Raw genomic sequence first — 23,807 nt, forward strand, 5'->3', positions numbered from 1 at the left:
TGAGTTGGATAACACATTATAGTAAGCAACAGAATGGCTTGGTTTTGTTTGTGTGTTTTTTTAAATGCATATTTTGGTTTACATTCCACTAGCTATGTGTTCTATTAACTTGACATGATAGTTTTCACATGAAGTCACTGCTTTCCTACTTAATTGTTTCTTTATGGTGGTTATTCAAATCTAAAGCAGAAAACCATCCTTCCCTGAAGGAGGTTTATTTACTCTACTGCCTGTCTTATGAAAGAAGGCGCAGACCAGTAGCAGGCTGGCATAAGTCCTCCTCTGTTAGGAATTAACAAACATTGCCCTCAGAATAAGTGCTCTCTGTTTTGAGAGAAAATAAGATGGTGGTGAATATAATCCCCCAGGTGGCCATTCTCCAGGAGGTCTGGTGTTTGTATGCTGGGAGCTGCTTTGCATTACACAAAAGCTTATTTTTCCTCATGTACTTGAAAAGTAAGGTTTCAAAGAAAAATGGCATCTTTCTGTCCACTGCTACTGATGCTTATCTTCTTGAAAATAGGGCATCATTTCCAATCAACCCTGTATTGAACAAGAGCACCATAGGGAAGGCACTTTCAACCACATTGGTTGAATTATAATGTTGCTGTCTTTTCATCTCAGAATGTGAAACTCCCTTCAAGCTGGGGCAGTGTCTATATAGCCTGTCATAATCTTAGTGGGAAAGTTAATTAGACTTTAAATGCAGCATGTTTGCAATCAGGAAATGTGTTCCTTTGAATTCTTTTACTTAGCAAGAATTTCTAAGGAGATAAACTACTTCCCATTTGGTTTATGTTTTCCCATTAATGAGTGGCCTCTGATGTGAGAATGGCAAGGTCTCTGGACTGCTTTCCTCAGAGGGTATGCAACAGGGTGGATACTAATATCTAGGATGGACTGGCTCCTTCCTACGTGCCTGGCATTGTGCTATGCTATTAAATATATCACACATCACCCTCACAATAATACCGCTATGACGGCTTCACATGTTATAGGTGAGGGAGAGCACATAGAAGATGGAAGAAATGGGATCTCAAGCCATGCCAGTGAAATTGACAGTTGCACTATTCTGGAATGGCAGAGCTACTAGATTTCTATTTGGCAGCCATGTTGCTCTTACAGACAAGACTCAGCCACAGTTGGAAACCCAGCAGGCTTATGATACAAATTCATCCATTTGGCCAAGTGACTTCTAGAATTGTTCAGATATAACTGGCACTTTTGCCTTTTTAATTCCTGCTTCGTAATTGCAGATATATACATGTTGTGGTCAAATTAGGAAAATTATTTCTTACCTTTCAGATGGGGAAGTTTAAAACATTGTTTTTATTTGGATTTGGTGAAGGAGAATTCCCTGGAAGCCTATATATTAAATCAGATCACATAGTTAGGATTTCACTTTGCTTTTATCTCTTTGCTGTTGGTTCTCTTTGCCTGTGACACTTCACCTAGCAGGGAAAAGATTTTCTCCAACTGCTCAAATTCCTTACTGATTTCCTTGGCAGTTCATTCATTGAGTCACTCCTTACTAAGTGCCAAAAGAAGAGGCAATGTGATTTTTACATTAATTTTACATTTGTTTTTGCAGGGAAGGAGGCAAAATCTAGTGCACATTCGTGTTGTCAACAGTTTCTTTACAATGCCCAATTAGTACCACCTACAGAGAACCTTAAACATTAAGCATAATATCTGGTAGATGAAAGACTTTTGATGAGTGTAAATATGATCGGTATGAAAAAGGAGTGTAAAAGAGAAAGTTTCCAAATGGATTTAGAGAGATAAGCAGAGTTCATACATATTTATCCATTTCTGCAACTGTATAAAATTATCTGTAGACCCCATTTATTCATTCAACAATTCACTTAATCTTTATTCAACAGGTGTTTATTGAACATGTATTAGGTACACAGCACTGTTGAAGAGCAGTGTGGAGAAAAGAAAGATGACCTAAATACAGGCTCTGACTTTAAGTTGAATTTGATCTACTAAAAGAGATCAGATTTGTATCTAAAGAAATTTAATACAAGGTGACATATGCTAAAAGAGAGGTGTAAATAAAATGTTAAGGAAACAAAGGTGAGGGGAAAATATCACCTCCAAGTGGATAACCAAGAGGATTCATGAAGCAGGTTACATGTAGGCTGGCACTGAGGATCTGATTAGTATTGGGAAGTATGGAGGTAAATGGAATTCCTTTCAGAAGGGCCAGCATGACTATAGCAATCATCAAAGCAAATTTCAAGGCATGTGGATGGTTTGACTTGCCTGTGGCTTAGTGTGTGAAGAATGAGGAAGGGTTCTGACAGGTCACTGTGGCTCCGAAAAGTGTTGGCTGTGATTTCAATCAAATCACAGGGAGAAAGATTCTCTATATCCCCATCAACACTTACTATTTTCTGTTTATTTTAAAATTTTATTTATTTTTAATATTAGCCATCCTAACAGGTTAAGGTGATATCTCATTGTGTGTGTGTGTGTGTGTGTGTGTGTTTGTTGTTGTTGTTCTGCAATAGAATCTTGTTCTATCACCCAGGCTGGAGTGCAGTGGCACCATCTTGGCTCACTGCAATCTTCACCTCCCAGGCTCAACCATTTCTTGTGCCTCAGCCTCCCGAGTAGCTGGGATTACAGGTTACACACCACCATGGCCAGCTAATTTTTGTATTTTTAGTAGAGACGGGGTTTTACCATGTTAGCGAGTCTGTTCTCGAACTCCTGGTCTCAAGTTGATACACCTGCTTTGGCCTCCCAAAGGGCTGTGATTACAGGCGTAAGCCACCACACCTGGCCTCACTGTGGTTTTGATTCAGATTTCCCTGATGATCGGTGATGTTAAGTATCTTTTTTATGCTTGTTGGCCATTTGTACTTTTTCTTAGGAAAATTATCTATTCAAGTCCTTTGCTTATGTTTCAGTAAGGTTATTTATGCTGTAATTTGAGTTGTAGGAGTTCTTTGTGTATCCTGGATATTAATACCTTATCAAATATATGGTTTGCAAATATTTTCTGTCATTATGTAGCTTGTCTTTTCACACTGTTTACTGTGTAGAAGATTTTACTTTAATGTAGTCCAATTTGTCTATTTTTGTCTTCTTACTGAGTTGTATGTTCTGAATGCAAATTCTTTATATGTTCTGAATACAAATTCTTTGTTAGACACAGGTATTGCAAATATTTTCTCTCAGTTTGTGGCCTGACTTTTCATTTTCTTAAAGATGTCCTTAAAGGAACAAAAATTGTATTTATTTATTTATTTTTTTGAGACAGTCTCACTCTGTTGACCATACTGGAGTGCAGTGGAACAATCTTGGCTTATTGCAGCCTTGACCCCCTGGACTCCAGCAATCCCCCTACCTCAGACTCCCTGGTAGCTGGGACTACAGGTGCATACCACCACAGCTAGCTAATTTTAAAAGTTTTAAATTTTGATAAAGGCCAATGTATCAACTTTTTCAATGGTTCACTTTTTAGGTCCTATTTAAAAAATATTTGCTTATCCTAAAGTTGTAAACATTTACTCCTATGTTTTCTTCTAGACTTTTTATAGTTTTAGCTTTTACATTGAAATCTATGACCCATTTAAAGTTAATGTATGGTGCAAAGCAGGAGTTGTTCATTTTCCCCCAACATTTTTGTAATTAAGTTCTTGAATTAAATTCCCTTATTTTGAAATCCCTAGAGTGATTTCATTTTACTGACTGGTATAACTCAATACAGGTAATGATATTAGAAAGATAAGTGGTATTCAGATTGCAGAAGGATTTGAATGCCAGGCTAAATTATCAGAGCTCTATTTAACTTACATGTATGATATTATGTTGATACTTGACAAATACTTGCTTAGATAAAATGTTGAGAAATAAACAATCTCAGCTTCCTCATCAGTAAAGTACTGATAATAATACATTTTTTGTAGCCTGTAATGATATTTGATAAATACACACACATATACACATACACACAATGCTATGCAGTATGTGCACTATATGCTATTCCAGATAATATGCAGCTAATATTGGATTTAGTATATTTACTGGGAATCTGTTTTATTCTTTCAGAAAGAAATTGAGCTTTCTGAGCTCTTTCTTTGCCCATTAACATGCTGGTGAAAAAGTACACCCTTCCTTTCCCTGGCTATAATCCCACTGTTTCTGTAATATTCTATTTCTTCAGTGTTGTTGGATGTAGGTCGACACATCAACATTTCATAAAGAGTTCATTCACCATGTGACAGCCTTATCCCTACTGCTTGTACAACTGTCACCCTGTTACAAGATAGCCCAACACAAGAGCCAGAAGAAACTAGAGAACAGGGCTCTGATGGAAACACAAAGTCTGATTTAAAGGTCAAGCTGCAGAACACAGCAAAGTAGGGAATCCATTACTTTGCTCTGGGAGGGGTTGGGAAGAGGAAAACAGAAATAGAAACATACTCTCTTACACCTGCATTTTCAAAAAGAAAGAAGCATTTAAAATAGAGAATGTGCCTAAATATATATTCCTCAGGAAGAGCATAAACACATTATAAGGTAAACAGCTCAATGATAACTGGAGACCAAACACTGACATGAGCACGCTTGGCTCTTATCATGCTGGCTTCATTTTACATCAACCTGTTTGACTTCCAGTCTATTTAAGGTTTTTATCATTTCTGACCATTCTGACTATCTGTTTCTCCAGAAAGCACGTGAAGAAGCCTGATTAAAAACCTTAAGAATTTTAAGTAATTTGTTTAGAAGAATCTCTGGTTGCCTCGTCTTCCAATAAATATTGCATAATTCACCTTTGGTTGGTTTGAAAGCAGGTCATAACTGGTATGTTGGGGGATGGACAGGAGGGGAGGGCTCAAAGTGGTGGCATGAATAAGCTCTCAAAAGGTGACAGACTCACTCTTAGCTACAGAAAAGAGGCTTGATGTTTTGACCCAGAGCCTGGGTTGATGTCCCAACAATAAATTTCTGAAATTCACCTAGACGGGTATGTTTACATGCCTTCCCGGACAATCTAATGGGTTTTATCTAAAGCACATAGTAACAAGAGCAATGGTCCAGTCATGCATGTTGTGAGATCATAACCCTACCCATTCCTCTGGCTCACAGAACATAATTTTCAGCTCTTTCTGTTTATAACAAAAAACAGAATTTGTAATCAGTATTTGTTCTTACAACAAGAATTCCTTGCTATGAGTTTAGGGTGAAAATAAAGGAGATACAAATGAGGTAAAGCTGCTCAACAAGGTAAGGATACATGAAAGGGCAAAGGGAATAAGGCGGACTGAGCTGAGCCCGACATTTGTCTTCCATTTTGCCCCTGGGGATGGAAACCACAGCTCATGTAGTCTTTTGTGCTTTCTTCTTGTTTCCTTACTAGGCTGAGAAAGCTGAAAGATGCTTAGAGATTATTTAATCAATCATTCTCTCAACCAAATAAGATAATGAATATAAAGCATTTAGCCCTGTTTCTGGCTCAAAGAAATCCTTAATAAAAAGTAGGCTGTTGGTGATCATGATACAGTTGAAGCTGTTTAGTTGTTCATGGTTATATTAACCCATCCCATTCACTTCATACTAAGATGGTAGGTAAAAAACCCAGCATCACATACTGGTCCCTGAATGGGATAATACTTATTATGTCAGTGCTGAGATTAGGTCTTCTGACTCCTTAAACAGTTTTTTTTTTTTTTTTTTTTTTTTTTTAAATAAAAAAATATAGACCGGGTCTTGCTATGTTGCCCAGGGTGGTCTCAAACTCCTGGGCTCAAGCAATCCTCCTGCCTCAGCCTCCTGAAGTGCTGGGATTACAGACATGAGCCACCATGCCTGGCTTAAACAATTCATTTAAACTATGTATTTTCCCTTCTGGAGCAGATTCTCAAACTTCTTTTGAAAAGAGTCACATTCCCTTTTGATAAAATTAAAAAGCTTATCCCTCCCTGTGAAGGTTTGACACCTCTATTCTCATACCTTTAGTAGTACTGTGATTTTTCCTGAATCCTTACCTATGAGGAAGATTTCGTTGAACTTTGGAGTTGGTATTTTAAAAAATAATTTGCATTTTTTTGTTTCCCACTTATAAAACCAAGTCATTACTCTATGTGATGTTTTTCTTTCTTTTTTTTTTTTTTTTTGAGACGGAGTCTCGCTGTGTCGCCCAGGCTGGAGTGCAGTGGCGCGATCTCGGCTCACTGCAAGCTCCACCTCCCGGGTTCCCGCCATTCTCCCGCCTCAGCCTCCGAGTAGCTGGGACTACAGGCGCCCGCCACCGCGCCCGGCTAGTTTTTTGTATTTTTAGTAGAGACGGGGTTTCACCGTGTTAGCCAGGAGGGTCTCGATCTCCTGACCTCGTGATCCACCCGCCTCGGCCTCCCAAAGTGCTGGGATTACAGGCTTGAGCCACCGCGCCCGGCCTGTGATGTTTTTCTATACACATTCCTCCTAACCCCAATTATTGATTCAAAAGTTTGCAATCCCTAAATACTTCATCTGGGTTTGCTACCTCTTTAAAAATCTCATGCTACTCTGAAGCGGATTATTATTATTTTTTTTCTGGGGGGAAAGAGATGTTTTAAAATGCTACAAAAGTACAGGAAATAATATACTAAATCAAACTTCAGTGTCTCCATCACTAAGTGTTAATGCTTAATGATATTCAAGTCCCTGTTCAATGTCACTTTCTCAGATAAGCCCTCCTTGATTGCCTGCCCTAATTAGTAGTCCCTGGTCACTCTCTAACTCCTTACTTGGCCTCATTTTGATTTTATTTTTGATAATTGAATCCTGACATTATATTCTATATTTCTTATCTTGTTCAATGGGCTGTAATCTCCATGAAGTCAGGAACTGCTTGCATTGCCCCAAGATTCCCCAGCATAGAAAGGAGGATCTGAATTATCCTAGGCTCTGCATAAATTTTTATTGAATGAATGATGTTTCATTGAAGCCTGTCTTTTTAATTAAAGCAAAACAAAAAAACAAATAAAACCCCCCACATTAGCTCCTTTTGTCCCTCACCACTAGTTTTATAACCCCAACATAGCAACCACCACTCTGATTTGATATGAATTCTTACAGTATCTTTCATGCAAATCAGTGTGTGTGTATGTGTGCAGGTAACAAAAAAAAATCAATGTACAAGTAAAGTAATGTTTTGTGTTAGCATTTTTTATACGAAAGAAAGCTTGCTATTTGTGTTATCCTGCAATTTACTTATTTTTCCTTGTTTTCAGATTTAATTACATTATGTATTTAATTCTTGTTAACTGCTATAAAAAAAACTAGTCCATCTAAGAATATGCCATATTTTGTCCTTTCCCTAATAGAGAGACCTTTAGGTTACTTACAATATTTTTTCACTGTTATAACAACTTTTCCCTGTACATGTGTTACGTGCTAAATGTTTCTGTTCTCCAAAATTCATATGTTGAAAGCTTAAACCCCAGTATAATGATATTAGAAAGTGGGGGTTTGGGGAGGTAATCAGGTTTACATGTGGTTATGAAGTTGGGGTGCCCATGATAGGATTAGCGTTCTTATAAGAAAAAGACTGGAGTTCACTCTCTCATCTCACCACGTGAGTACACAGAGAGACAGCAGCCATCTTCAAGCTAGAAGAGTTATCTCAGTAGAAGTCAACCATGCAGGCATCCTGATCTTGGACTTTCCAGCCTCCCGAACTGTGAGAAATAAATGTCTGTTCTTTAAGCCACCAGGTCTATGTTACTTGATGATAGCAGCCTGATAGACTAATACAATGTATCTTTTAGCAAGTTCTCAAAAAAATGTTAGTTTCCTTTTCCCTTCCTTGTTTTCGGGTCTAAGAATACAAAATCACTTGCTTCTCCTAGGAAGGGACCTTTTGAGGAGTTTAATGCAGCTTCCAGATGCTACCACTTGTTTTGGCTTTCCAGAAAATAAATGTCAAATTAATAAGAGAAATGAAGAGGTGTAAAGTACCATTTTAAATCACTGATCTCACTAAAGGTTAACTATAATAATAGCTAGTCACCTGTCTGCACCTATTATTATATTCCATGCTCATGGCAGGTGGCAATGAAGGTGGGATGAGTGGGTGGGAATAGCACTGGTAGAAAATGATAGATTTGGCCAAGAATTGTTCTAACACACTTTTATTTTTATAACAGTGGTTATTATAATTTTATCACCATCATCACCATCCATTATATTTGATTTAGTTTCCAGTGTTCTTGCCATGTTTGAGTCCATTTTACAGCAGGCTACCTGACTTTCAGAAAGGCTACTGCTCTCTCAAAGTCTCAGAAAGAGCCAGTAGTAAGTGGCAGAACTAGGACTTGAACCTAGCTCTTCTGTTCTTGCTCCAGTAGGTTTCACAGGGCTCCATTAAGTCATACAAGTCCACAGAGCACCCCAAGGACCACTGTGGGAGGAACTGGGAAGGCTGGACAGTGGTGGAAAATGATGGTGGTGATGACAAAGTTGACAATAATAACTACAACAAGCCCAGCTGAGACAGTTCTTTCCAAACCCCTCCATTCCTTCCCCTCCATTAGCAGGTAGCATAGTTGTCCTTCAGTATCCAGTATTCGTGGGGGATTGGTACCAGGACACTGCTCCCCTATCAAAATCTGAGGATGCCCAAGTCCCTTATATAAAATGGTGTAGTATCTGCATATAATCTATGCACATCCTTTCATATACTTTAAACCTGGGCCCCCGACTGGTACCAGTCCGTGGTCTGTTAGGAACTGGGCTGCACAGCAGGAGGTGGGCGGAGGGTGAGCGAGCATTACTGCCTGAACTCTGCCTTCTGTCAGATCAGCAGCGCATTTGATTCTCATAGGAGCAGGAACCCTATTGTGAACTGCGCATGTGAGGGATCTAGGCTGTGCATTCCTTGTGAGAATCTAACTAATGCCTGATGAGGTGGAACAATTTCATCCTGAAAGCACCACCGCCCCACCCCCCACCACCTCTCTCGTGGAAAAATTCTCTTCCAAGCAACTGGTCCCTGTTGCCAAAAACGTTGGGAACTGCTGCTTAAATCATCTCTAGATTACTTATAGCACTTAATATAATGTAAATGCTACCTAAATAGTTATTGTACTGTATATTTTATTAGTACTATTTTCTACTGTTGGATTGAGATTTTTTTTTTTCTGAATATTTTTGATATGCAGTTGGATGGACACCTATATAGCAATGTACAAAGGCAGATGACTAATAGTGTAATGAATCTGTTGAAGCTGTTGAACCCCCTCATTTACTTTACTAATTAGATCTATAGTTCCTTTGCTAATCTGACCTTTGTTTCCCGAAAAGCTAAAACAAAACAAGCAACTGATGGCTAAAATTAATTCCGCCAAAGGCCTCTGCTTATAGGGATGCAACAACAAGGGAGGGGAAGGACCTATACTTCACCAGCCTGTGCTAGCTGCTTTTCATGTATTTATTAGCTTAAAAACAAAACAAAACAAAACAAAAAAAACACGAGTTTAAGCTGATCTCCTTATTACATTTGAACTGTACACAAATATTGGGTTTGAAAAAGACTTTTGTTAAAAACTCAAAGGGAAAGGTGTGGCCAATTCAGCCTTCCATACAATGGCAATTTTGTATCCTGCTAACTCTTGTCTCCAGAAAGTGGGTTAGGGAGTCTGGGCGACTTCTTGGCCTCGCAGGTTCCTTCTCCCTGGGGAGGGATGTAGCCAAAATGTACCCTAGAGTTAAAGGTCTGTGGAGGCTGGTGTAGTGTGGCTCATGTCTATAATCCCAGCACTTTGGGAGGCCCAAGCAGGAGGATCACTTGAGGCCAGGAGTTTGGGACCAGCCTGAGCAACACAGTGAGACCCCACCTCTAAAAAAAAAATAAGCTAAAAAATCAGCTGAGTGTGGTGGTGTGTACCTGTAGTCCCAGCTACTCAGGAGGCTGAGGTAAGAGAATTGCTTGAGCCAAAAGATTGAGTCTGCAGTGAGCCATGATTGCACCACTGCAATCCAGCCTGGGAGATGGAGTGAGATCCGTCTCTTAAAATAAAAAAAGGTCTGAGGGTAGTCCTGCCACCGTGACCACCCCCCGGCCTTTCTCCAAAGAACACTTTTATTCACAATATTCCAGACATGTGATTAACAGCACTGCCTTCATTGTTTATATATTCCACCCATGGATGTTTTTTCTCCTAACTAGAGCAGACTGTAATTTCTCAGGGGTGAGGGGCTTATTTTGCAAGACTCCATCTCTAATGCTATAGAAATAAAACAAATGCAAATGTTATCACTTGAAAGTACTGAATAAATAAATGGGAAAATCTGAAGACATCATGTTGATTTTTTGAAAGGATAAAACAGTGGGGAAGGGGACTCATGCTCTTTTGATATCAATCCTATGTGGAGTACATCATGCTAAGGAATCAAGGCAAAACCATAGAGCAGGCGAAGAGAAACAAGACCTAGACTGAGCAGCGAGCTCAAGCAATTCATTGACTGTGGGCCAGGAACCTCATTCCTGCTGTTTCCAACTCCACCTTACTAGGTACCTTTTAAGATCACTTTCTGTTTCCTTGTTTCTCTTTTAGAACCTCCCTAAGAAAAGGGGCCACCTGTGTGGAATTGTCCCTGAAGCAGGCAGTGGTGGGGGTGTGAATAAGCCAGTTGTTCTGGCAGTGGACTTGTGAAGCTTAAAAATGAAGAAGTGAGAAGAACTGAAAAGGTATCGTTTAGATTTGGATTATCATGAGTGATAATAAATATTGCACTCATATAAACACAGAATAGGAAACATGCACATAATAAACATATACATAATAAACACAGAATTAGGAAAATTGTTAAAATTTTAAAACTTAAAAACTAGTAATTTTCTAGTATTAGGAATGCAAAATCTAAGACAGAGGCCCTTCATCCTAATATTCTTCAATATATGTACAAAAGGCCAAATTCCCTAAACAAGTCCATAGGGAGTTCCTAGAATTTAACATGGGGGTTAAGGTTTTAGTATTTCCTCCACAAGCTGAAGAGTGATGATTCCTTTCTCTGTCTCTTTCTAAACTCAGGAAAGCTATGCAAATCCCTTATGTAGACAAAGCTTTTAGTAGATCTGGCAAATGAGATCTGTTCTTAAGAAAGAGCACTTGGCAAAGTAACTGCTATTTTGTACACATCTGTTTTACATCTGTTCAAACCTAAATTCCTTCAGAGGAGGGGCAATGTCATCCTAGCTCAGAATTGGCATTAATAAATCTTATGCTAAATCACCAACATCTTTTGGTAAAATAGCTGTGTTTAATTAATGAAACAGACTTCCAGATTAACTTCTGATGAGGTCTTCTAGGTGTCTTCAGAGTGTTTTATAATGTCTTCTCTTCCTAGTTATTGTTAATATATTCTGTGACCTTTCCACAACAGAAAGTCATTTTAACATGTGGCCCATGAAGTTTCTGAATTTTTACTTCTTTTCAAAGGATCATGCTACTGCTTTCTGGGATGATTACTGATGTTTATAATGAGCCCCATCCCCCACTTTTTAAACTTCATAAATATTTAGGACAAATAACCCTAAATATTTTGTCCATGATAGAGCTCCTGGGTCCCTTCCTTTAATTGGTGCATGCTTTATGATTTTGCCAGTGCTTCCCAGTAGCACACAATCAATGCACATTTTGAACTTGTATTCTTAAAAAATCTGCAGCCACAAACATGGCTCATGTCCTAAATTGTAGGTGCTGAATAGATCTTCAATGCTTTTATTTTTGTCCAGCCTGCAAATATTTTATATTATTTTGCCATGAAGAAAGCTGCCTGAGACTATGTCGACAGTTTCCTGTAATGTAGATGCCTTGTCAATAATGGTAAGTATGGTGCAGAGTGAACAAATCCATAAATCTTCAAGTCACATATTACTTGCTCATCTGGGGCTGAGCTGCCTTAGTCTCCATGGATACCAAGGGAGCATCTTCAATTCAGGGAACTCCCAGGGAGAGCAGACTCTTTCTCACCCCAGGAATCTGCAAGCCTGGCATAAAAAAGTAAGGGTCCTTGAGAACATTACCTTTGTAGAACCTTTTCATTAACCCACTAAAGACTAAATCCCAGGTCGCTTTTGGTTTTCTCCCACTCCCTTTAAGAGAAAATCTCCTGGAGAGGGTCGGGGGCACAGGCAGCATGAGAGCTGATTGGGATTTCTGAGACTGTTTGAATATTTTTCCCTCGAAACTTTGACGGGAATTCCTGCATCAGAAGTGATATATTTTTCTATTTTATGGTTGTGTTTTTAGAGAGAGGGTTTCTCTAAGGGGAAGATGAATATTTAGGCACTGAGACAGCCCTGGAAGTAGAAAATGGGGCATATTATAAGCACAGCCAAGCATCAATGTAAGTCAAAGTCCCCACAATATGCCTTGGAAGCAAAAAACATATGTCTCTGTAGGAAAGTAGCCTATATACATTATAAGAGCAAAGCTATGGTTTCATATGTTCCATAACTGTAACTGTTCCTCAAGATAGGAAAATAAAAACAAAGAAAATTAGAGTCCCTACCATTCTTAACCTCCTGCCAATTATCAGCTCCCAGAACACATTGTCTATACTTTTAACTTTGGTGGCAGATCATTCTGCTTAGCAGTTACCAACTCTTAGTTCTGTGCTGCAGATCTTAGCTGCAATGCACCCAAATAAACTATAAAATGTAACCTTGTTGCCTTATCCTTTTTCTTATAGTAGTTAATTTTATGACACCAAGTAATTCTTCCCTCAGTAAAATTATGCATCTGAGAAAACCAATGGTAATTCTTTCAAAACTTGTCTTTTGATCTGCTTGTTCAAGGACTTATTTTAGTATCTAAGATTTTTAAAGAATTTTTTTTCTACAGGAAGCACTTCCTTTTTCTAGTAGATGATTCTAGAATTATGGCTTATGCTAAAACTGTAAGAGAATGCCTGCACCACAGTGTGTAGGTCACATATCAGGTCGGGGGTGTTTCATGAGCAAAGGAGCCATTATTATAACAATCAAAAGGCAGCAGCCTTCTGACAGATAGCAATGTTGGCTGCTAGGATTAGACCTCCATCAAGATCACAAGTAAGGCATGGCTAAGTAAAAACCTACTTGTATTTTCTGTAAATGTATTTTGGAATTTGGACCAGTGCTGTAAGGATCCAGTGGTCATCTTTACTGCATGTATCAATACACAGCATGGGTCTATTAAGAACGATCCTCTAAGGATCAAGCACATACAACTGCACTCAAGTGTTCAGTGGGGGAAATTCTCAAAGCAGAGTAAACAAGAAATAGGTAAAGTTAGTTTGACTGAAGAGAATGTTCTAACTCCAGTACCCCTGCATACAATTAATATCAGGGTGGATATAGAGAAAATGTCAAGGAGCTGTAGGGATAAGATACCATTTATAATGTGTGCGTTGTCTTGGGTTCTGCTTTCCTCGCGCAGGCACTCTGGGGTTGCTGGGCAGATGTTTTGAAACTCTGGCTTTAGAACGAATTACTCAGGAAGCCTGATAGAAGTGACAATTCTCAGCCTACCCCTAGAAACTGTGATTGAGTAGATCCGTGGAGGGGCCTATGGATCTGCACTCCAACTACAGCCCAGGTGGGTGTTCAGACCATAGCTAGAAACTGGTTTGAGAAACTAGAGAAAGAATCTGGACTTCGATGAGAGTGCAAGAATTTTCACTCCAGCTCTACCATTTACCCCATGTGTGACCTCTGACGTGGTTCCTAGACTGCTCTCTAATTCAGTTTCTTAGATATAAAAGAGTGATAATTGAAAAGGCTAAAATATGTAAAGCTCTCTGTAAGATTCTTGGCACAAAGTTTAATAGTGTGTGAGCCCCTTCACCTTTTCTTCTATACAGTAACATTTTTTTTCAATGCTTATTATGGACCAGGTACTTTTCTAAGGATTACTGCATTACATTTAATCCCATGAGGTAGGTATTCTCTAAATTACCTCCATTTTACAGATGAGGAACTAGAGGTACAGAGAGGTTGAGCCATTTGTCCAAAGTTACACAGATAGCAGGTGGCAGGGCTGGGCCTCAACCTAGCTTTACTACCAAGAACGTACATTATTTTCAGGGACGTAAATGAGGGATGGGGAATTTCAATACCTCTCTCTGCTGTCTAACAAAGACCTATACTTTACTTATAGTGCCTTTAGCATCTGATCGTGTTCCTTGATGCCCTACCAGATGAAGACTACTACCACTCAGTGTGGATGGACACATACAATTTTATTTGGCCCCAAAGGTGTTGTTCTATCATAGGGCTTGGATGCTAGGAATATACAACTCCTAAAATTAGGAACTGCCTTACTTGTAGAGGCATATTTAAATTTTTCCAGATATTAGAGAGCCTTAGGTTCACTTAAGAAAAAAAATGATGCACACATTTTTTTTTTTTTTTTTTTTTGAGTTCTTTCTCTTATGAGGTAAGCTGCAACTACAGTTTCATTTCTAGGAGTAATCAGAAGACCCATGACCAGAAATTTCTATGATCCCTGCTGAGACATGGCTAGCTACTATGACATAAAGTTGATGGTACTGAGTAACATGTATGTATATATGCAGGCATGCATTTATGCTAGATAAAAGCACAGATGTGCATGCGTGTCAAAGTACTGCTTTAGGTACAAATGTCTGACACATGCTATGCATATATGAACATGTTGTAGGTTTCTTTTCCTACATAGGTGCATGGGTACGCTTGGTATACAGATGTGCACAGGCACACATGCTTCCACATATGCGTGCATGTATGTGCTTGTGCATGCAAGTATTTATGTATCCAACTACACATATTTTATCTCAGTTTTTTAACAAGGAAGATACGCTTTTTAATCCATTGAGTTCCTGCTTAAACTTTGATTTCTAAATCTTATTTTCTAATTAACTCCTTATTTAAATAACAGTGGCAGTATTATTATGGTATTATTTTTCTTTTAAAAATTCATTCCACTATTCTTGTGCACAGCAGGAGTATAAGTGCAGCCAATACTTTTTTGTGCTGGCAGCCCTGATTAAGGCATACGTCTTAATTTAGAGAAATGAGTGATTTGTTTGACAAAAAAATTTTGATGGAACTCTAGTCTATAAATCTACTAATTGTTCCTCCCTGCTGCGAACATTAGACATCAGAGAGTGTGTTAATTGTGTATGTTGTTGGCTCATAGGCATACATATTGTTTCCCTGTATGATTCTACTAATAGGGTTTGTTTTTTTTTTTTAAATGAGATCTAATAGGAACATTCAAAACATTGATCTTAGCACTGTGTGTGAAAGAAGTACTGCTGCCCTGAAACTGTCCATAAATTTGGGATTGCAAGGCTGCAGTGAGCTGCAGAGGACGTGCTTTGCCTCAAAAAGGCTGAACCAAGTGTCACCATAAGGAAATGTGGCCCAGGATTGCTGCAGCTTCCAGCTTTTCCAAATTGAAAATTCAGGTTTCTATGTAAAACCTTGCCAAATTTAAATGTGGGCTCCTCACTGAACTTTATCAGAAGCATTCTGAAGACAAAACACATTTCATATGTAGGCAGGCAGAGTCACAGGTGGCACCAGTTTGATACCTCTGCCTAGAATAATCCTGGAAATTTCTAGACATCTAATTCTACACTGAACTCTATCCAGTCATTCTGAATGATAAGCCAAGGCTGGAGACTGGTGGTGGTGTGTGTGTGCATGTGTGTGCGTGAGTGTATGCGTGTGTATGTGTGTGCACAGGGAACCTGGCTTGACTCTCATCCTGGTGTCCTGGTGTGTGTTCCTTGGGAAGCCTATGGAGCGAGGAGGAAGAACTGTCTTCTAAGCATTCTTGCACGCTCCATATTATCCAAACAAAATGAAGGGTGTCCTAACTGATAACCACAATTGTGTCCTGGAGAGATGTGGGGAGGAGAGTCTGGTTAAATCACTTGAGCTGCAATATATTTTCTTTTCTCCAGAAGTTTTCCCTGAAAAATTTTCCTCAAAGGCGGGGAGAAACTTGCAGTGAGGATCACCACAGAAGAAGCTGGTGAGTGAGTTAAATATTTCTGTATTTTAAAAGGTATCTTAGTAGGTTTCTCTCTCTCTCTCTCTCTCTCTCTCTCTCTCTCTCCCTCTCTCTCTCTCTCTCTCTCTCTCTCTCTCTCTCTCTCTCTCTCTGTGTGTGTGTGTCCCATTTGCTGCAAACTTGGAGATTAGGTTGGTGCAAAAGAAACTGCGGTTTCTGCCATGACCGCAATTTATTTTGCACCAACCTAATAGCGTGGATATTTCCAAAATTTTTCTCCCAAGTTGTCCCCTGAGGTTCAACCTGTAAACACAAAAAGATCATGAAGACCTAGAAATCTGAAATTGCTGCTTTATTCATAGAGCAGTTGTCTACAGGTCATTATGCTCAAAGCACTAAGGTTACTGGCAGGGCCACTATCTGTTGAATATAACCAATACAGAGTCATGTGTAGAAAGGGCATAATTACAACTTTCTAGGAATTGACACTAACTAGTGATGATGCTGATAACCTCAGAGGTTTCTCTGGAAATAAAGTTGTAAGGACACTCATACTTTTATATGAGATCATGGTCATAAAGACTATAGCTAGTAACTCAGTAACACCCAAATGATCAATTAGAGAAAAAGATAAATAACTACAAGCAATCAAGCCATTCTGCTCAGGAACTAAAGTAGTTGTGGTAACTGAAGAAGAGCAAGGTGATGTCAGTTTTCATTCCCACAAGCAGATGGTTTAGGATACAATCTAGAGCTCTCAGACCTCGACACTACATCTTGGAAACTGACAAAGATATACTGCAAACATTTTTATATCTAGAAATTTCAATTTCATCAATATATATACCATGGCATGTCTGACCAATATCATTCTCATGAAGAGGTGGTGTGTGGGGTGGGGAGAGAAGTAACATTTATAATTTCTTAAGTGTCAGGCACCAAGCTAGGAACTTTATATATATATTGATTCATTTAATCTTTACAACAAACCTATGAGGTAGGTTCTATTTTGACAATTTTCATGAAGAGGAAACTGGAGCCCAGAGATATTAAGTGAATTGGTGACAGCTAGTAAGTAAGTGGCCGGACCAAGATTTGAGTCCAGATCTGTCTGACTCCAAAGTCATGCAGTTTTTTGAAACCTATATTATCTCACAGTAGGGTCATCTTTATTTATCATGGGTTAATATAAAATAGTAAGGGTCGTGTAGATGGTATAAAACAAAAATGAAAAGCTGCATTTAAGTCTTCAGTGGTTTCTGGGCATTTGGTTTTATGACATTAGCAGGGCATGTGCAGAAATTTATGCACAGTTAGATGTTAGAATCTTTCTCCGTGACATTTTCCTTTGCTGCTGTTTCCGCTATTTCATCTCTCTCTGATGCTTTTAATTTCATTTCTGCTGCATAGTACAATACCAATAACGATAAATAATAAATCGTCAGTCCATTTCTACAAGGCATTAGTCTCCCTCTCCTCTTGTGATGGGGGACCAATTTAACACTGTGCTCCTCTTTCACACAGGGGTAGGGTCACACCGTTGTTCCGGAGAAACTGGCTGTACAGAGAATTGTTTGCTAGTGCCTTGGTCCAGCCTGAATATCATTGGAAAATATATTTATTATTTTCATTAGCAGCCAAAATATAAATATACATCGCAATACATTCTCCTTTACCTTTCATTACTGTTGTTGGTTTCTCTTAAAATTCAACATATTCATTTACTCATCCAACTAAATCTAACTGTATGCCATAGACTGTGCTGGGTTTTAGAACATAAAGGTAAAAAGTCACACAGTTCAAGCTTTTGAGGATCTATAAATTTAAGGGAGTAACTGGCGATTTCTCAAGAAATTGTATCAGAGACAGCTATTTGAAAGTAGATAATTGTAAAAGAAACACCAGATTCTGCTTGGAGGAGCAGAGAAAATATCTCAGAGAATACAGCAGATGAGATGTGCTTGAAGGATACATAGAATTTGGCAGGTGGAGAGACAGCATGGGAGGACAGTGTACCTGGAACCACAAGTGGCTTAAAATGCTTCTGTGTAAAGAACCAGATGGGAGTGGTGAAGAGTCAGGGAGAAAGATGCAGAGGCCAAATGCTTAATGATTTTGTTAGATTAGGCAGATGGAGATTGTAACCCATAGATAATAAAAATGTTTGGAGCAAAACACTGACAAAAACAGATTTCTATGAATGATTACCCAGGAAGCAGGATGAGCACAGACTGGAGGATGGTAGGACCAGATACAGGGAGATAAGAGCTGATAAGGGCTTGAATTATAGTAGTGGCAGAGGGAAATGGCACATGGAGAGATATTTAAAAAGCATAATGAACAGGGTTGGTGATTGTTTCACTAAGGAGGCCAATAGCAAGGAAAAAATATAGGGTAGCTGCAAGTTATTAGCCTGAGAACTGGGAAGTAATTTTACTGTAAAAATGAAAGTCACTAACTTATAAAATGAACCTATATGCTGGTGTAATGCAAATATAGCATGTAAAAAGGAAACGCTCTTTACAATTTGGTACACATTTTCTGAAGCCAAGTATACCATGCAAAGGCATAATTTTCACTGTAGTAAGAAGCACGTTTTTGCAGGGGATGTTAAAGCAAAGTGCGTGCTGAACTAGTGAAGTCGTCATTTGATGGCATGTCCACAGACCTTTTTGTTTTTTACTTATTTTTTAAATTTAATTTTCAGATCAAATTTAAATTTTCAATATTTATTTCTACATAACATTTTGGCTTAAATAACCTGCTATCATAACTATTATTGTTAAAATTTACACTAAAGTCTGTATAAGAACCAGGTGAATACTGTTTAACAGCATTTTGGGAGCCGAGGACCGTGATGTTTGGAGACAGGGTCCACTGCATATAGGAATCCCAGAAGGAGACCAGGCTACAGCTGTGGACAGAGGCCAACTGTGCTGCTGTTCCAGCCTCCTCCACCCGCTGTCTTCTCAGCCATTCATCTGAAATGCAGATAGGCAGATGCTGGATCTCACAATGACCTTCACTAGTCTGAAGAATGTGGCGCAGGGAGAAAGCTGAGGGCACAGTTCCTTGCTAGGTTGGCTCAGCGGTGCCGGAAGGAGAAAGATGGTGAGAAGGGCTTGTAAGTGAGGATGCAAGACCTTGAACCTTTCTAGTGAGACTTGGAAAGGCGCTAAGACAGGCGTTCTAACTTTAATCATGGTGCTAGGGGCCTGAAAAGGATCTCAGAAATCACCTAACAGAACTGCAGAAAGGGTAAGTGACTTGTTCAAGGTCACACAGCTAACTGGAGGCCAAACCAGGACTAAGACCCTAAATTTCCTGCCTCTGGCTAGTGGTGTTTCCGTGATATCAGCTTACCTCAAGTAGGTCCAATGATGTTCTAATAGTGACACGTTCCTTTCTTCTGAACCAGTGAATTTCACTTCTGAAATATTTTGACTTACAGAACCCTCAGACTCTGAATTTTCAAAGCCAGTTCTTATGGGAGCCAAGAGGCATTTTCAGCTGCTCCTGCTTTCTTAATCTCTGAATGATGGCACTTCCCCATGATTTGCTTAGAATTGAAATGCAAACAGAAATGTTATCTTATTTACACGAGACCCTCCTCAGACACTGAAAAAGTGCTGACCTGCTAGTAGTGTTTCCTGCCATCAGCTGCTGCCTCACTGCTGAGATGCATGCACAGTGTGTCACTGTCTGGTAAACTGCAGGTCTGTCCCCCAAGCCCTTTGCCCGGCTCATGCTGGTAACAGCTGCTGAGCCATGTCAAAAGCAAGACACCATTGTGAGGAATTAATCCATTGGAGATGGTGCTATCAATGAATAACTCAGGGCATATGAGACAATCTTCTAGCAATGAATGAATGGATTTAATCTGTTGGCTGAGTTACTTCAGTTCAGGAAGACAAGTTTCTTCTGGGTGAGTGGTTGTGTCATACTCAGGCTGAATGCTCCAAGTGGCAATATATCTGTGGTCTAAATTGATTGATTCTCTTACAGGCTGTTTGTGAATCTGCAGATTCTCAACCCTCCCTGTCAGAAGTAGCAGGCACACAAAACAGGAAAGGCCTGGCAGTCTCTCCTTCAGTGGGCTTTCTTGGATTGGCAAGTGTTTTCAATGGAGGAGAAATGTTATCGTGGAAAACCCTGTGGATCATGGATTGGATAGTTGCCATCTGCAAAGCTTGACGATGGAGGCATTTGTTTATTGCAGAGATCTTTGCTTTTCAGAACAGCTGTGTCTCTCGTGAAGCTGCCATGGAGCTGGTGAGCTAGAGGGCTCAGAAGTAAGGGGGTGATGTTGCTCCAGGGACCTGGCACGTTAAGAGTCATGGAAATGACTGTCTGGAGTAATGTTACAATCTGCAAATGCTTTGTTTTATATAGAAGTAGTCACTGTGGCTTAACTATTTCCTGAAGGGGAGATGACAGTGGGGCCTAAAATCTTAAAATGGCTGGCTAATTCTCTTGCCTGCCACAATGGAATGTCCTCACAAATCAAAGCAATCATCTTTCCAGGGCTAATGTGAATCTTATAGGCACCAAGGGAGATCATTCTCCTGGTTGGTTCCAGCTGGCATATTTATCCATAGTCAAGAACAGAGACTTCGCCATTTCAGGCTTTAATGCAAATCAAAAAAGCAAACATGGCTACTCACTCTTGCAACTCCCTCATCAATACTGGAATGGTTGATTTAAATGTGTTTATTTCTGAGGGCACCAGTATATTCTGTAGTCACATAAAACCTGGACATTGCTGTTCTGCAAATGCAAAAACGTGTAGCTGCACGTGTGAAACAGAAATGTGAAATTTATGCCAACTCTCCCTTTTTGTCTCAGTTGTCTTGATTTACAGAGGTTCCCTGAAAAAGTCCTGAATGCACATTCTTTCTCTTGTTTTGCTGTTTGGGCTGTGGTCAGAGCAGGTCTACAGGCATTTACAAGTTTTGAATACAGATGTTCTAAATACTTCATCAATTGGTCCCTCAATAAACTTGGAACTTAAAAAATATAAAGAATAAATGTCATTTCTGGCCTTATTTTAAGAGAATGCATCTTTGGGAGCAATGAATCCCATAGAGAAGTTTATATTGAGTTCCCCAAATTAGAGAAAGCAAATCCTTGCAGACTAAACACAAACCACCAAATGAACTCTTTGGAAGTTTTTCCTATAATGAGTTGGAGTATGTGTCCCTGGAAAGCTCCTGGGTGTTTTGCAGTGGTAGGTGTCAGAGCTGGCATGAAAACCACTTTTCTCTGTGCTGTAGCTTCAGCTGTGCTTTAACAATTTTGTCTTGTAAGTGCATTTTGAAAAGTATTCGCATATATATATATATGTATGTGAATATATATACATATATATGTATTTTTTTCCCCCCAAAAAGGCTAACCCATTTAAGGGCCTGTAGTTTAGTAGAGATAGTGGCTAAGAATGTGCTCCTTAGTTGAAAACCATCAAGACGTTTAGGAGTTAATTCTCTTGCACTTTCATGGGACTCTTTCTGCCTCAGTTTCTACTGAAGCGACGTGAATAACAAAGAAGCAGGAGACAGACTCTCCCTCCCCTACCCATCGCTCTGCTCTGTGCCCCATTGCCAGATGTGCAATGAAATGTATAAAGGGGAACCTGTTCGGTAATTCTTGACCCCATCACCCATTTTGAGGCAATAAAAATGGAAAAGGAGGAAAAGAAGATGGGGTAATTGGTAAAGAAATTGTCAACAGACAGAGCGATGTCATGCTGAATCCTGCTCCTCTAATGAAAGGGGTGGAGAAGGGGCATGTTCCAATCCCAGGCCTGTGAGGGGTTGCTGCAAGGGAATCCTCAACAAGATTTTGAAATATGTTACCTGTAGGTTGGACTCAGCAAAAATGTCTCAAACTTTCGTGAACTCAGTCTCCTTCCTGCCTACAACCTTGAGAGGCGGCCCAAGACCTTCGTGGGGTCAAAGGCTGGAGACTGCTGTCATCCTGGAAGAGGATCGTCAGGGCAGGTGATGTATGAGTGTCCTAGAGGTGAATGGGGTTAATGTGGGCCCTACCCAAAAGGAGCTCCTGAAGAGGTGAGGAGACATTAGGAGACAGAGGCTGAAAATGGACTCCTGGGTGCGCAGGATGCTCATGAGTAAGCAAGAGAGACCCATCTGTCCCAAGTTGTAGGAAATACAAGGGACAGTGCCCAGCAGAAAAAAAAATTTTTTGGGGGTCTGTGTTTGCAACTTAAAGGGACTCTTAGAATTTAAAGGTACTCTTAGAACTATCAGTTACCCAAGAGTAGGCAGAAAAATCTTGGGTCTGCTAGAATTTTCATCCAGGGGCAAGGAACTCTGACAACCACTCAATACATTTTAAGTGTCAATGTAGCAAAAATAAAGATGCATTTCGAATGGTCCCCCACATCTGCCTGAGCCTTGGGTCTACCACCCACCATGGCTCAAAAATATTCAAGGAAAAAGAATAATAAAATAATACAACAACAAAAAAATCCAAATAAAAAGTCAATATGCTAGAACAACTATAATATTAGGTCTTATAAGTATCAAGAGGTGATTTAAAAGTATGGAGGATATGCAAATATTATAACATTTTATGTAAGGAACTTGAACATCCTCAGATTTTGGTATCTTTGGGGGAAAGGGGGTATCATTGGAATGAATTCCCTGTGGGTATCAAGGGATGACTGTCCGTTCAACACGTTAGATACACTCCTCTTTCCCCAAGGATCAGAGTTGATGGGAAGTTAGCAAAGGAAAATTTCCCAGAGGAAATCCATATCATTTTTCATTTCAACTGGCCAAGTTTTAGCCTTTACATTAATTCATGTGTACTGCTTCCTTCTGAAAGTTTGAAGACCAGGTCTCTTGGCCAGACACATCATGCCAAGTGCTTTTCAGAATGTATGGGCAGATGTGCCATATCTTGATTCTGCCATTCCCACCCTCCATGGGCCAACAGTTGGTTCCCTCTAGTCTGAGATGGAAGAAGGGCCAAGTGGGTAACGATCTGCAGACAGTGCTAGAGGACTTATGTAGTGACTCAGTAAGGGGAATAAAGAAATGAATGGCGATGTCAACAACCTCCTTGAAAAATCACAGGAAGGTTTCAGATCCCCCCAAGATGTGGAGTGGCACTCAACGTTTTTAAGAAGGTGTAATAAAGTCATCTTTTCTGTCTTTCTCTAGCTTCTCTCTTCAGTCTCCAAACATACAGGGCTGTCTGTTTCGCTGTGTTTTCCTTTGGTTCTAAGGAACTTTTTTCCCCTGTGGAAGCAAATCCAACAATCTGCAGCTTGAGCTTGAGAAGTTAAAGGCAAAGTGTGTTTTTGGCATGATCAGGCCTACAGACAAAGACCAGTGAGTGACGTGTGGGCGTTCATACAAATGACCACTCACATGAAGGTGGAGGAGAAACGCTGTTCTAGGACTGCCATGTGAGGTTTTAAAAGATGAAATGTCAGAAACATTAAAAATATGTACTTAAAAACATCTTTCTTCCAATGTCAGACTTGCAACAAGTTTGAATTTCTTTGGCTCTGCAAATGTTTTTCATTTTTTTTTTTCCCCCTGCGAGCTGAAGATGATCCTTTAATGCTAGATTTTTCCACTTTCACTCTGAAGGCAATCTGGTCTACATCTTTGCTCCATGAGTGCTGAAATGACTTTGACATGCATTTGATCTGTTGCACATGGGCCAGGAAAGAAAGAATAGAGGTTGGAATGAGAGTATAAGTAGGAAGTAAACAAATTTTTGATCTTTTAAGAGATTTAGAAAAACGGAAGAACTGAACAGATAAACTAAATGGGAAGTGAGTAGGCAACT

The 23,807-nt window shown here is 39.5% G+C and overlaps 1 protein-coding gene and 1 long non-coding RNA gene across 5 annotated transcripts in view; one reads left to right on the forward strand and one right to left on the reverse strand.

The window, feature by feature from the left end:
• LOC115893469 overlaps positions 1–20,984 on the forward strand; it is an 89,271-nt gene extending 68,287 nt beyond the window's left edge. For all 3 annotated transcript variants that reach the window (XR_004053458.1, XR_004053460.1, XR_004053461.1), the window contains 5 exons: positions 10,554–10,687; positions 11,735–11,825; positions 13,422–13,580; positions 15,934–16,004; positions 19,989–20,984. This is a non-coding gene — a long non-coding RNA (uncharacterized LOC115893469). The remainder of the gene's footprint in view (positions 1–10,553; positions 10,688–11,734; positions 11,826–13,421; positions 13,581–15,933; positions 16,005–19,988) is intronic.
• The window catches only part of RNF150 (ring finger protein 150), a 285,048-nt gene that overhangs the window by 22,040 nt on the left and 239,201 nt on the right, over positions 1–23,807 (reverse strand). The gene's annotated exons all lie outside the window — the stretch shown is intronic.

This window comes from Rhinopithecus roxellana, chromosome 2 (assembly GCF_007565055.1).
Source record: "Rhinopithecus roxellana isolate Shanxi Qingling chromosome 2, ASM756505v1, whole genome shotgun sequence".
NCBI classification, from domain to species: domain Eukaryota; kingdom Metazoa; phylum Chordata; class Mammalia; order Primates; family Cercopithecidae; genus Rhinopithecus; species Rhinopithecus roxellana.